A 14,632-nucleotide genomic window follows, 5' to 3' on the forward strand; every position below is an offset into this window, starting at 1 on the left:
TCTAGTAATTAACTTTCATTTCAAGACCAATTATCAGCACCTTTGTATTGAAAGCTTACCTAAAATTCTACAACTTTAATGGCTGGTTTTGAAAATTGCAATTACATTATGCATGCATGACTGGTAGTGTCATAAAACGTCATAATTAAATACTGGTGTGGTGGGTTAGTCATTTGTCAATGCCCCCATTATAAATCAAGCTTAAAGGCCTCTGTTCGGAACTTTGACTTGCTAAAGTTTATGCCAACTTAACTAAAATACAACTAATTAGTTAGTGCCTTGTCGATTAGTTATTTAGTCTGTAATCTCTTCTTTAAAGTTAAGGGTCGCTTGATAACGAGTACTCAAGGATACTCGTTAGAAAAGTAGAGTAAAAAGTATTTGGTTAAAAATATAGAAATTGTTCAGCTATTACTTTTGTTAAAAAAATTAGAAATTATAACACTTAGGTATAAAGAGAAAAGAACGATCTAAGACGTATATAAAAACACCATACTTTAGTATACTCTTATATACTATTATTTTATGAAATCCAGCTTATTACATGACTAATCATATATGTGGATAAAACAAAGAGAAGAACTTGAACTCATGCCTTAATATCCATAGTTCTTCTTACTTTGAAACGCTGTTTCCCTATGATAATCTTCCAAAGGTGCCCCAAAAAATACTGATGGGAAGTTGTTATCTGAACTTCAACTCCAATATAACCTAGAAAATCTTCAACAGCATTTGAATCTCCCCCCACACACACAAAAAAAAAAGTCAAATAAATTAATGTTGCCTGTGACCATGTTTCCTGAAAACATTTTATAACGAATAAGTTTAGGAGGCCAGACTATAAATATAGATATATAAACCTTATTCAAATGCATTTTATCGACATTAATGAACAGTACAAATGCTGTGTAATGAATATATATTTGTGTCATACCTATATACACTCTCTGATATAGTGTTGTCCTGCTACTCTTGTCATCCACATTCATTCCATAATAATGTAATTTAATTTTTCTCACCACAAAACTTGTAGGTCATGCGTGAGGTACAATAATGCCCCAGTTAGTTTGGATCATTCTGTGAAGTACAATAATGCACCAATTAAATGAGTAAGCATGAACCATCTCCTAGCTTGTGTAATCTAATTGATCAAGGGTAAGATGATTATAAAAAAGATATAAAATCAACAACAGAAAAAGAAGTTGGAATAAACAAGTTGTGACAATCTCCGGGCCCAATGTTTGTTAAGATTAGAACTGCAATCGAACCAAACCCTTAAAAAAGAGGTTTCCAAAAAGAACATATGTATGACCTATGGTTGTGTCCCATACATACCATTCCTAGTGTCCTTCCCCACGACTTGCAGATTTGTGAAGCCATGGTCAGGTTGTGTGTGTAAGGAAGAATACACTAATTGAATCATATGCATATAATTTTGATCAAGTTCCTGATCTATATATATTCAGTACCTAAACCTGTTTAGGAACAATACACATACTTCATTTAATTTAATTAAGTAGGTATTTATATATTGTAATAGTAACATGTCCATATCCTATGCACTAAGGGGGAGAGAATCTTTCTAGGTCTTCAAACTGATTGTTGTGGTTTTCAAAAGTATATGGTATCATTTTTGTTATCAAATGTGTTAATGATTATCTCCAAACTTAATGTAGGGTCTCTTTTATATCTAGAATCAGCAGCATGCATGTCGCCACACGAGCTTGTCCCCAACAAAGAAATTCCAAACCCTCCAATCATGAAGTTGATTACGTTGCTCACACAAGTATCTTTTTCTTCTCTTTTTTTTTTTTTTTTTAAATAAAAGGCTTAATTAAATAATGAGAAATAAAAAAAGTTCAGTACATTACGTTAGAAACGACTATATGTATTACATTTTATTTTATTATGAGTAGCATTGGAATTTCCATTGATTTGAAACTGCTTCGATTGGACAGGCAGCTAATTAGTACCATCCATATATACTATGGTCTCAGTAAATGCTGAAAGTGATGCACCGCCCAAAATAGTAAGATGGCAACATCAACTTTTGCATGAACCACCTCACCCTTCTTTTGATTATTTTATTTTTGTGCAAGTTCGTCAATGCCAATATGAATTTCTTTGTCTCCATCAATGATAGTTGCTTATTCTCAACTAGACACTTTTTAAAAAATTTATATGCATATTCTAAACTTTAATTGTCCCTAAACCTAAACCTACATATATATGATGAGTACACAATTGTACATGTTCAGATATGGATCAAAGTTAAGCTATATATATCCCACTAATTGCTTCTTTGGACTGGTATCAACTGCCTGAATAGAGAAATAGAGGCTAGCCACAGAAAACCTAATAATAATAAGTTGATAACTGATCTATGATGATATTAAGAATTAGTGTAGCTATGTATTTCTATTATTAGTTATCCTTTTTCTTCTTTCAAAATGTTTGACCTACACTAAAGTAATATGGGGATTCGAACACATTTAAAAGAAGATGCTTTCTTAAGTTGTGCTCCCAGTAAATACTTTATTTTCACAGTAACCTTTCAGTTTCTGTGACGAGTAATGTCCCCAGCTAATGTCTTATGTAGGTCTCCCTTGATTACCATCAGCTCCTATTATTATATGCTAGACAAAAAACAAAGAAAGCAAAGATGTTAGAGAAGAATCTAATCAACTTTTTCATTGGATCAAGCTAGGTTGGAAACCAATGCACCAAAGACCATTAAATTAGACATGGCTGTGTCACAAATTCACAACACCACAGTGAATTAATCTCCCTCTATATTGGATGTGGGCCATAAGACAGGAACCTTTCTTTTCATTAATCATAGGAAATGACCCATGAAATGAATAGTGACCTCACCAACAAGGCCTTTATATATGCCCACCCATTCAATTGAAAGTTCAACTCTTTTAATTTAAAACAAAAAATGCAGACCAAAATAACAAAATTTAAAACTGAAATGTGAAATGTCAACGTATGTGTAATTAAAAAAACTTTTTATTTCTCCACAATTACATAAAATTTCACATTATCTTATTAATGATTTTTTTAATCAAACTCTCTTACAGAAAAATAGTAAAATAATAAAATATTTTTTTATCCATCTCTTATATAAGTATTTAAAATATAAGTAACTTAAAAAATGAAAAAAAAACTTTAAATATTAAATTTCATAAATATTACTTACAGTATATTTGGGCATATCTTGTTGATGTGACTGAATATATAATATTAAAAACAAAACAATTAACGCAATAGTTAGTAAGAGTACAGCGAATGCAGTCAGCTCTTGCAAATAATTTTGGGGTTTTAATACGCTTCTTTTTTAAAAAAATATATATTGAATTTAGGTTCTAACTCAGTGAAGTTTGAGTTTTGATTTGTATTTTTTATTCTTAAGAATGAATCAGAATTTTGTTTGATTCTGAAGTATAATATATAAAATGAATTGTCTATTTTAAGTGGTAAAAAATTTAGTATTCTTTGAATAAAATATTGGATTCAAAAGTATTGTGAATAAAAATTGGCACGCTTAATTTACCACTTTAAGTAAGTCTACTCATTTCAGTTTTAATTTATCAGATATCAAAATAACTTTTGAATAAAAATTTCGGATAAAAGTAACAATGTCTTGTTGTAAAAGCGAAGCATCATTGTTCTTAACAAAAATCTATGATAAACACAAGAATCAAAAGCATCAACTTTAAAATAAAGGTTACAAAACAAATGTGAACACTATAAAGTTTTTATTATAGAAAATATTAAATTATTCAGGAATAACTCTTTATAAATTAAATTTTATTAATCTAACTATTAATTAAAAGCTCTTATTGAGTAAATTCGGTTTACAAATTTTTATGAATATTATAAATCTCTTATTTGATACCTCGTTAAATAAAGTTAATTTAATATATAATATACTTTTTGAAAAGGATGGTAGTTTTTTTGAACCACCATAATTAGGATCTTTAGTTCTTCTGTGGATCTTCAAGGTGTTCCTACAAGCTTCCATCCTTTGAGTCAATTATAAAATTAATCTTTTTATTTAAGATTTAGTCACACTTAAAATTCATCTCTTTTTTCTAAGAGTGTATTTTGTGAAAATTGAACTTAGATTTTTTCCTACAAATTCAACATGTATTGTCAACTGAATTTATAAGGTTAAAATTAATTTGTGAATGTGTGAAATGCACTTTCAAAGAAAAGAAAAAAGAAGAGAATATTATGGAAATTTTTTAACAGAGAGATTGAGCATTTTAAATTTACAACTAGTATTTTAATTTGTGCATCGCATGAAAAAATGTTTATTTATATAATTACAATTTATAATAAATAAATATTATTGAATGTATAAATTATATTTTTTTATTTATAAAGAACAATTTAAATTATTGTATAAAGTTATTTTTAACCTTTGATAATATTTAAAAAAATAATTGAAAATCAATTTAAGGTAGAGATAAAATATGATAAGTTGGGAGAGTTAGGCAGTTAAAGAGCATTTTATAACTAATTGTGAGAATAATACATCGTCAATGTAGAGAAAAGAAAAAATATTAATAATATTTAATTGAGAAAATAATGAAAGTGAGAGCTGAGCTTCAATTTCTAATTTATGTATTTTAATATATAATATAAAAATTGATATAAGTGTATATTAATTTATTAGGTGATAGTTGAGAAACATTAAATTTACTTACTAAATATTTTTAATTAATTAGAAAATATGTATTTTTTTATTATTTTAAATATAATGAGTACTTTCTTTTTATTGAGTTTGTACCCTGTTCGTTTGCACAGAAAGAGAGTTAAAAATGAGTCAAATAAACAGTAAAATAAAATGGGACACGACTTTACACTCGACTTTAATTCAAAACATTTATCTTCCATTACTTTCATTTCATTTTATAAAATTTTCTTATTAGTTTTTCCTTAAACAATATCCTTCGGATATTGATTAGTATTTGCTTATTTTACTAAAAGAGTGTAATATATATATATATATATATATATATATATATATATATATATATATATATATATATATTTAAGATATTAAATATATTTATTTTTATTTAAGCTTCTTTTTAGAGAATATTAAAAAATCAAAATATTGTACAAACATATGACACTGCTTTCTAAAATACGGCCCATTAAAAGGAAGGGGGAAGAAGCTAATGCATGTGAGACTGCAAGATCTAGTACATCGTTTCGGATCCTTGTTATTTAATGATTCCATGATTTCTGACATTATAATTGAATGCATCATGTATGAAACTACTGTGCATAATTTAGTATGTCTTAACAATATTGTGTTTAATCCTTTTAAGAAATCAATATTGTATTTAGTTTAGATAAAAAAAAATTTTTACTAAGATTTTAATTTTCATACACTTACATTAAAGATTTTTCCACTATCAACTAATAAAAAATATCTTAAATATAATTTTTGAAGTAACTATTACAAAAATTAAAAATTATACCATGCATACCATCAATTTTATAATTGAATGACGATAAAAAAAAAGGTTTACTCTATGAGTACATTTTAATTAAATTAGTCAGAAAATTCATAGTGATAATCAAAATAACATGATAAAATAGTCTAATCTTATTAAATGTTTAGGTCAATACAAAGATTTTCACACTATTAATCAATATAAAATTATTACTCCTATAAGTATGATTTTTAAAGTACTACCTTCCTTCCATATAATATGAAAGATGGACAACCAACCATGACATGAACCTTGTTGGTTTGGTAACAGAAACTTGGGAATGGCTTGTATTTATTATTCAACGGCACCTGAAAAGTTAGATTAAGAAAGATCACTTGTTTGCCATTTTGTTTTGTGAATTAACTAGTATAGCTAAGAGTCGTCATTAATCATATTCTTGTCTGGAACATATTTGATCATCTTTGTCTCTTTTTGTGCACATCCTTGTGTCCTCACTTCAGTATTCCAGATTCAGTTTGTCCATTGCTTGAAAATTTCGTTTGGTATCTGATTAATTAAGGTCCTTTCGTTGTTAATAGCCAGACGTACAATCCCTTTTAGAAATATCAACAACACTCAATGCATTTTGAAATTTTGTCACACCTCATTTGATTCTATTAACTACTTCTAATAATAAGAATAATGTGTCCTTGAAGCCACCTTTTGGAGTGAAGTATACCCATCATCCAAGTCTGCAATAATTTAAATGTCAGTGTTAATTATCATGTTTTTCTTACTACTACTTGTCTAATTTTTTGGTAAAATTATTATTATTTCTCTGTATGAACATTTGTCAATAAAGTTGTGATATTTCTCTAGCTTCCTATCCATAAATGTTAATCAGGCCTTTACGGTATATTATTTCAGTCCATTAAGATGTAACAAATTGCTTATGGGCCTGCACTATATTATTACTTTAATAGGGGGTTTTCTTTTTTGTCTATTTTCCTTTTAACTACGCCCCTCGCATCTTTTGTTTTGTTTTCTCCTTCAGAAATATCCCAAATAAGTAAAGTTACAAGGGTACAAGGCTGGAATCAACATTTCAGAAATTACATTCCAGAAGTAAGTAAAATTTTCATAATTTTAGAACTGAATTTCCAAAAGACCAAAACGATGAAACCAAACAAGTTTACAAGGGCACTGTTGGAATAAAAAATGAAAAGAAAAAGAGGGGATCAGTTAGAGAATTTTGGTGCATAAAGTAACTTCGTTTTATTAGTTCACCCGCCTCCCTCTTATTGGACCTTGAAGAGTGTGTTCGAAAGAAAAGGAAAATAATTTTGGAAAATTTTTTTGGTACTTTTTAGAGAGATTCACGTCTTTTACATCGTACTTTAATTTTAAATTTTCTTCATGTATTTTTATCGTCTCTATTTTTATCATGTAAACCAAGCACACAAGAAATGAAATACAAATTGTGTAAAGTTAAATAATGAGAAACATAAAAGGAAATAACTATTTTCACTACCATATTTGTTACTCATGTATGCTTTAAATTCTTTTTTCTTTTGAAAAAGTTCTTTTCATATAAACATGATTTTGTTGATAAAATATACAATCAAATTATATTTTCATCATGTAATCATGTAAGAGGGAGTGCAAAAAAATACAAAATAAAAACGTGATTTCATTGTGTATTTTGCCAACGAAATTATGTTTTCATTGTGTATTTTTTTTTACACTCCCTTTATATAACAAAAATATGTTTTTGTCAGCTACTTTTTATGTTTTTTAATTAATTATAAATCCAAGTTTCTTTTTTTTTTTTAAAAAAAAGCAATCAAATTAATTATGATATAATCATCTTTTTAAAAAAATTGAAATTAAATTAATTAAGAGAAAATTTATCATTTTTAATAGTAGTTAGTATCTTTTAATTAAAATTGAATTAATTAGATAAAATTTGCCATTTTTAAAGGTAATTGATTTATATGAAATATTAATTACTTTTATTAATAGTAATTAAATTAATTCAATTACTATTAGAAAAGATAATGTGTGTCATCATTAATATAATTTATATCATAATTAATTCAAATAAAAAAGGTACTCCCTAACTTTCAAAATAATCATCATGTAAGAAAAGAAAATTGTCATTTTAACTTTTTAATGTAATAATTATTTTTTCCACTTATATCTCTTATATATTAATGATATGGGTTACAAAATAAAAAATAATTTAATGATGATTTTAAGATTAATTTTATAAAATTATTATTCTCTTATTCATCTATTTATTAGTTTGTAGTAGTTTGTATAAAATAATCAATGATGACAATTATAATGGAATGAAGGAAGTAACTTATATCTAAATTAATTATATTTTTCCATAAAAATTTAACAAAATATAAATATGTTTTCATTGAGTAAAAGGGAGTGAAAGAAAAATTACACAACAAAAATATAATTTTGTTGAGAAAATATATAACAAAATTATGTTTTTATTGTATATTATTTTGTACTCCTTGTTATGGAAGAGAGACGTGATTTCATTGAGGATTTTTTAAAACATGTGAGCAAATATAAATAGCAAATCTGTCCGTCGTGAGAATAGCTAAACCAACATATAATAACGCAATAACACATCGAAAAAAATCATGTAATAACACTTTCAATGTGATGAAAGTCTTAACTCTTAACAGTTAACACACACACAATAACACACCAAATTACTTTTTACCACGGTTAAAGAGAAGAAAGTAATCAAAAAAGGTTTAACTGCTTTAGTGTAGATCTATTAATTTTGAGTTTTGACTATATTAAGATAAAAGTGCAAGTTCAGCCCAAGCCAAAGATGATGACTTGAGCTCGACGCTTACTTATGTGTCAATTCTGCTCTCCTGAGGTCTTCATATCTAAAAATTTTCAGTTCAGATCCACCACACGTGACATTTCAAGGTAGTCCTTGGCCTGCAGCATATATATATATATATATATATATATATATATATATATATATATATATATATATATATATATATATATATATATATAGACGTTACAGCTTAGTAAAAAGAGTTCACTCTTTTTAAACATCCAATTTCGGAATACAACCATTCTCAAGAAATTGATATGTATCATTATCTCTAGCAGTTTTCCCCAAGAAATTGATACGTGTCATTATCTTTAGTAGTTTTCCCCAAAATATTGATACGTATCATTATCTCTAGCAGTTTTTCCCAAGAAATTGAATACGGGTTCTTCTGCTTTTTTCTCTCACCTCCTGTTGAGATATAATCAAGTAACTAGTCAGTCTCAACTAGTGCCACTTGTTTTATTTTTTCCACTTTGAACAAAAGTATTTCTACTAATGACTAGCAATGTTTCTCAACTAACAAACTTATAAAAAATAAACTTTGCAATAGTATTGCTACATTAAGAAATTAGAATTTTTAATTTTTAACATAAAAAATTTAATATTTAAATAAAATTTGAAAATTGTAGTATTAATTTTTATTTAAAAAATTAAAATATTAAATATGAGCATGAGATAGGTTGAATAGTAAAATACCCAATCTTATATCCATGTTTTTTTTATAAACAAACAACTCAAGCTCAAATTATGTATCCACTACTAAGAAGTTGTTAGTTCGAGTAGGATTGGATTCAGTCTTTTCCAATAAGGTTTTAAATTTGAGATTTATAGATGAAAATAACGTAATTAAAAAAGAAAATAATATTAAATTTTTCAATAAAGATTAATTATCTGTAAAGTTTGTGGATACTTTTTACATCAACGTCATAATTATCCATTATTAGATAAAATACCAAGAAATGTTTAAATTATGTGAAATTAAATATTAAAACAGTTCAAAGGATTAATTTATTAGAAAAAGTTGTTAAGTGATAAAAATACAAAAGCTTAACATTCAACATTAATTGTATAATATATATATATATTATATGAAGTTTGTGGATACTTTTTACATCAAGGGGAAGTAGCTTTGATGGGGAAGTAGGAATAAGGGATCAAACATCAAGGGTAGATCTCTGATATCAGAGCCAGATGAGATCAGCGGAGAGGGATTAGAGCCAGATGAGATTTGGCTCTGATATCAATATATGGACCTTATCCCTCTCCTATAAATCAAAGCTACTTGGGTCCATATATTGATATCAGAGTCAGATGAGATCATACTGCATTCTTACTTCCTATTATTCCTTTTATATATATATATATATATAATAACATTAAACCCAAGAATAATGGACCTTATCCCTCTCCTATAAATCAAAGTTGCTGGTAATATTTTTCCCTTCAGTGCCCTTTATTTTTCTTGAATCTCTGGTATCAGAGCCTGATGGGGAAGTAGGAATAAGGTCCGTAAGGACATATGTAAACTGATTTTATGGATCTGAAACCTTGTACAGTATGCGTAATGTTTTATTTTGATTTGTACAGTATATGTTTGAACAGTACTTTCTGGAAGTACAATAGTCTAATATTTTAGTTGAATAGCACTGTAGCAGTAAGACCCGTGATGGATAAAGGACAGTAAGGCTAAGGTGTATTGTTGAACTAAAATATTAGGACATAACAAACTGGTGGCTATAGATATACCGTTCAAACTATACATGTGAAAAAAAAAGTGTTTTTCTTTTAAAAAAAATTCAGATCCAAGAAATTTTGCTACATATTTACTTACGGAAATATTTCTATGGAACCATATGAAGGCAAAGATATTAGAGAATGTTATAATCATGTCTAGACTTTTACGCTCTTTTTCCCGTATCTCTTTTCGATCCAATTCTTTCTCATCATCTTCTTCAAGAAATACAAACTTATTAAATGAACAAGAAAACCAGACCCACGAGGTTGCCCCCAAACACAATCTCTTCGATGAGGAAGTCCGATTCGAGGATATCAATCAAAACATGGATGACTGGAACATTCCAGAAATTCCTCAAGATCAACTATACGTTCCTGAAACAATTAAAGATAAACACAACTTTGATTACATAATCAAAACAGTAGATAACAATATTCCTCTAGAACAGGATATAGGGGAAGAATTTCATTTACTTTCAAAAAATTCAATTTATGAACATAGCCGTAAGTATAAATATCTACACATCGGTTGTGTACAAGTAGCTATCAAGCCCTTAATTGACATGGGAATAGATGCAGCAGTTTTAATGTGTCTAAGAGATATTAGGCATAATAAAATTGAAGACTTCTTAATTGGAACGGTCGAAACCAGTTTAGGACAAGGTCCAATATATTTTAATTGTTATCCAAATAAGACAGTGAGTTTAATGGACAAAAATATTCTTGACTCTCTGTTCTTAAATATCCACTTTCATGGCCTTGACATGAAAGAAAGATCAATCCCAGCAGCTTTGATTTATAGGATCCAGTACAGGGTCATCACTACTTGTGCGTCTAGAGTCCTATTGCAACCACAAAAGGGAGAAACAACCTTATTTATCACTGATATGACAAAAGCCAATGTTTCTTTACCAAGAGTAATAAAATGGGATGAAGTAACTCTCCCTGAAAAATGGGTCATGGAGAAGGCCACACTGTCTGATCCCCGACCTGCTCCAATTATTGAAAAAATTAAACAAGATAACTCCGGAAAGGTAGAAATAACCTTTAATAGAAGAAATTCATTTTCATCAAGGATAGAAGCCTCTAGGTCTGAGTATGAATAGGCTAGAAGGTCTTTTTCAGTAAGAACTCGTTCAATCCCTGTAGGATTAACTAGATCTGAGTCACATAACCAGTTCCCTACGGTTAATCTCCATGGTCTAGATACTACTTCTAGATAACCTAGAACAACCTACAATCAAGAGCAGGAGGATGACCAAAAGCCTATCCAATCCCCAACTTACTCTTCTATGGAACCTTATGATGTTATCTGACAACTTTAGCATTGATAAGGAAACCCTTAGGAAAGACTTTTATTCTCCAGATAATGAACCACAACGGAGATGGTTTTTCCAAAATTTTAAGGGAACAAATAGACAACAGATCCAAGACAAGTTCTATGAATTTGTCGAAAGAGTAAAAATCAATATCCTTTTCTTTGATTGGTTCCATGCTTACATCATCATAGAAGATATAGATTACCCATGGAAACAAGATATCATAGGTGACCTAACAACAAATGTCATAACAAACTGGCAATTGAAAGATGGCGAGTTAATCCAATCAGATTTACCCCCTGCAACTCAGTATCAACTCCCCAATATCAAAGATAGTAGTAATAAACCTGTCATGGCAATTCCTTTCAAAACGAAAGACATCAATGAGGAAGTAACCTCTAGGGATATTAGGAGCCTAATGGAACAGGCTAACTATACAAACAAATACTTACAAGTCCTAGGAGAAACTCTCAAAACAAAAATTTCTAAACAAAAAACAATTGAAGAAGCTTCAACAAGTATTCCCATTGAAAAACCATTATTCAAACCTTTCAAAATTAGCGACAAAGCTAAAAAAAATAAGAGAGCTTAGGAAAAACAAATCACTAATTGAAGGAGTAGGAGACAATAATAGTGAAATACTACACAAAATTAGTAGTTTACTTAAGGTCGTCCCAGAAACTCCCCAAACCTCAAATAATACATCAAAAATAGTAACAAGAAGTTCATCAAGATTAGTCAATGTTATTAATGAGGATAGTGATCAAAATTCTGATAATACAACTGAAACAGAAAATTCAAATACAGTTCCAGAAGCAATTATAAACCCAATTAATTCTAAACACTGGAAAACCCCATCTAAATTATACTATCAACGTCCAACTGCCCCTGACCTTCTACTAGAAGAAAGAGGAGAAAATAATTTCAAGAGTTTTCTGCAAATAACATCTATGAGTGGAATATAGATGCTCAAACAAAATACAATATCATGAATACACTCCAACATATGACAATGGTAGCCACAACTTACCAAACCTCCCATGAATGTTCGGAAGAAATCATTATAGACATTTTAGTGACAGGATTTTCTGGACAACTAAAAGGTTGGTGGGATAATTATCTCACTAACGAAGAAAAGTAAAAAATTTACAGCGCAGTCAAGACTGATCTCAATGGTAAAGTCATTACTAATGACGATGATAAAGAGATTCTTGACGCTGTTAACACCTTAATCTTTACAATAGCACAACATTTTATTGGAGACCCATCTCACCACTAAAAAAAAGGCTTTTTATGACACTGAATCTACGACGGTTGTACAGGGACCGCTTTAGAAAGTGGAATGATGGCATTTTTGTAATTATTGTAAGGTAAATCGCATTTTATGACGCGTAATCTAAGGCGGTTATTAATAACCGCCTTAGAATGTTATGTGCTATAACATTTATGCCGGTTTTTATTAAAAACCGTCATAATTGTAAACAAAAAAAACCAAATAAGTCTTGACCTTCTGCATTCTCGTTTCTGATTAGAGAGTAGAGAGAAGCTGCAATATTTAGGGTTTATGCTAGAGAAACAGAGGACAAAGAGTCCGGGAGCAAGCCCATCGTGCAGTACACGGAGGATGTGTGGCTCCATGCCGTCTTCGAGCAGTCGGTCGAGTCTGGGAGGTCCTTTTGCATCACATTGGAATCTGTCCCCGAGTAGCAGATAATGGCTTACCTTGTCAAAATCCAGCGCGGCGGCTTCATCCAGCCCTTTGGCTCCATGATCGCCGTCGACGAGCCCTCCTTCCGCATCCTTGGTTACTCCGACAATGACCGCGACATGCTTTGCATTACTCCGCAGTCCGTCCCTTCGCTCGACAACAAGAACGACACCACCTTCGCTCTCAGCACCGATGTCCGAGCCCTCTTCACTCACTCCAGTGCCTTACTCCTCGAAAAGGCCTTTTCAGTTATCAGCTTTCCACATTTTCAAGGTGAATTTTCCTTCTTCATGCTTTTAAGTTATACAATGAGCTTATCCTTTTGTGGATGTAAGATTCGAACCAGATCGTGCGTGCTAATATTTTGTAAACAGGGGTATCCAATCCTCTTTGTAAAGTTTGGCATCCGTTGAGAACTGGAGAAGTCTTGTATTTACCATGTTAGTAGCAATGACTTGGGAATTTGGTTAATGGCAGATTACATATACAAATTGTTTTAATGCATTTAATCTAATTGACAAAGGTTTTTATTTTCTAAAGAAGTATACCCTACAACATAGCATTTTGTTGTGGAGATGATCATATATTTGTTTTGATCTTTTCTCACGTATTTATTTAGGTTTTCGTTGCTAATCCTAATAAGCCTCGAGAAGTAAAAATTATTTTGTTGAAGAACCAGGAGAAGCTACTAGATTTGCTTCATAATCTGTCCCCAGGAAAAGGTTATAACACGTTTAGTAATTACTTAATTTGAAGCCTACGATTACATAATGTTGTTCTGAATTTCCATTTAGTTTCTGAACCCTTAAATAAAAGTGTTCTCCTATAAGTCATGGGTATGAGCTCTTTCACCTTTTTTTCAGGTTCAGAAGATGAACAATTTTAGGAGGAAAAGGAGTTTATCATCAAGGAAATTGAAAGACTATTGATCTAAGTTAATTTTTTTTTCTACTGCAGCTGTGTGTGATTTTGTAACAAGTCCTTTTGTGACTTGTATATCCAAAGCTAATTTGCTGCAAGGATTTCATGTTGCTATTTATAGGAAATTATTATGGAAAAGTTTGGAGCTTGTTCTATGAATTATTTGAGAATTCCTTGGGCTAATTCTTTGTAGGGAGACCAGTGTTCTAAAATTTCATATAGTTTTGTTATTTTTACTTTCATTGTGCATCATACACAAAATGGTATGTTGGTACTTTGATGTCACAAGTGTTTATTATTTTTATGATATTGGCGTAGCTTAGTTTTGTTTGGTGTGTCACAGTTGCAGTCATTTCTTTTGTAGAAATCAACAGTTTAGTAACTTGAAAAGTCTCAACCACACAAAAAAAGTACAGCAGAAGGAAGTATTAGAATTTATTAAGTTATTGAATTATTAAGTTACTTGTTACTTGTGGATTACCTCTTAGTGCATAGCCCCTTTTTACATTTATTAAGTTTATGAATTATTAAGTTAAATGTTAGTCACCATTTTTGTTTTTTCATTATTAAGGAACTCTTGCCCTCATATTCCCTAGTAGTTTTCTTAACTTGAACTCTT

The 14,632-nt window shown here is 29.7% G+C and overlaps 2 long non-coding RNA genes across 2 annotated transcripts; one reads left to right on the top strand and one right to left on the bottom strand.

Moving 5' to 3' along the window:
- Nucleotides 1-539: 539 nt before the first annotated feature.
- LOC114390215 lies at nucleotides 540-1,421 on the bottom strand. Its single transcript, XR_003661844.1, has 3 exons — nucleotides 1,336-1,421; nucleotides 935-1,077; nucleotides 540-799 (listed from the first exon to the last, which is right to left on the bottom strand). It is a non-coding gene; the product is annotated as an uncharacterized LOC114390215 (long non-coding RNA).
- A 12,304-nt stretch (nucleotides 1,422-13,725) lies between these two features.
- LOC114390311 lies at nucleotides 13,726-14,138 on the top strand. Its single transcript, XR_003661874.1, has 2 exons — nucleotides 13,726-13,814; nucleotides 13,956-14,138. It is a non-coding gene; the product is annotated as an uncharacterized LOC114390311 (long non-coding RNA).
- Nucleotides 14,139-14,632: the final 494 nt, after the last annotated feature.

This window comes from Glycine soja, chromosome 16 (assembly GCF_004193775.1).
Source record: "Glycine soja cultivar W05 chromosome 16, ASM419377v2, whole genome shotgun sequence".
Classification (NCBI taxonomy): Eukaryota; Viridiplantae; Streptophyta; class Magnoliopsida; order Fabales; family Fabaceae; genus Glycine; species Glycine soja.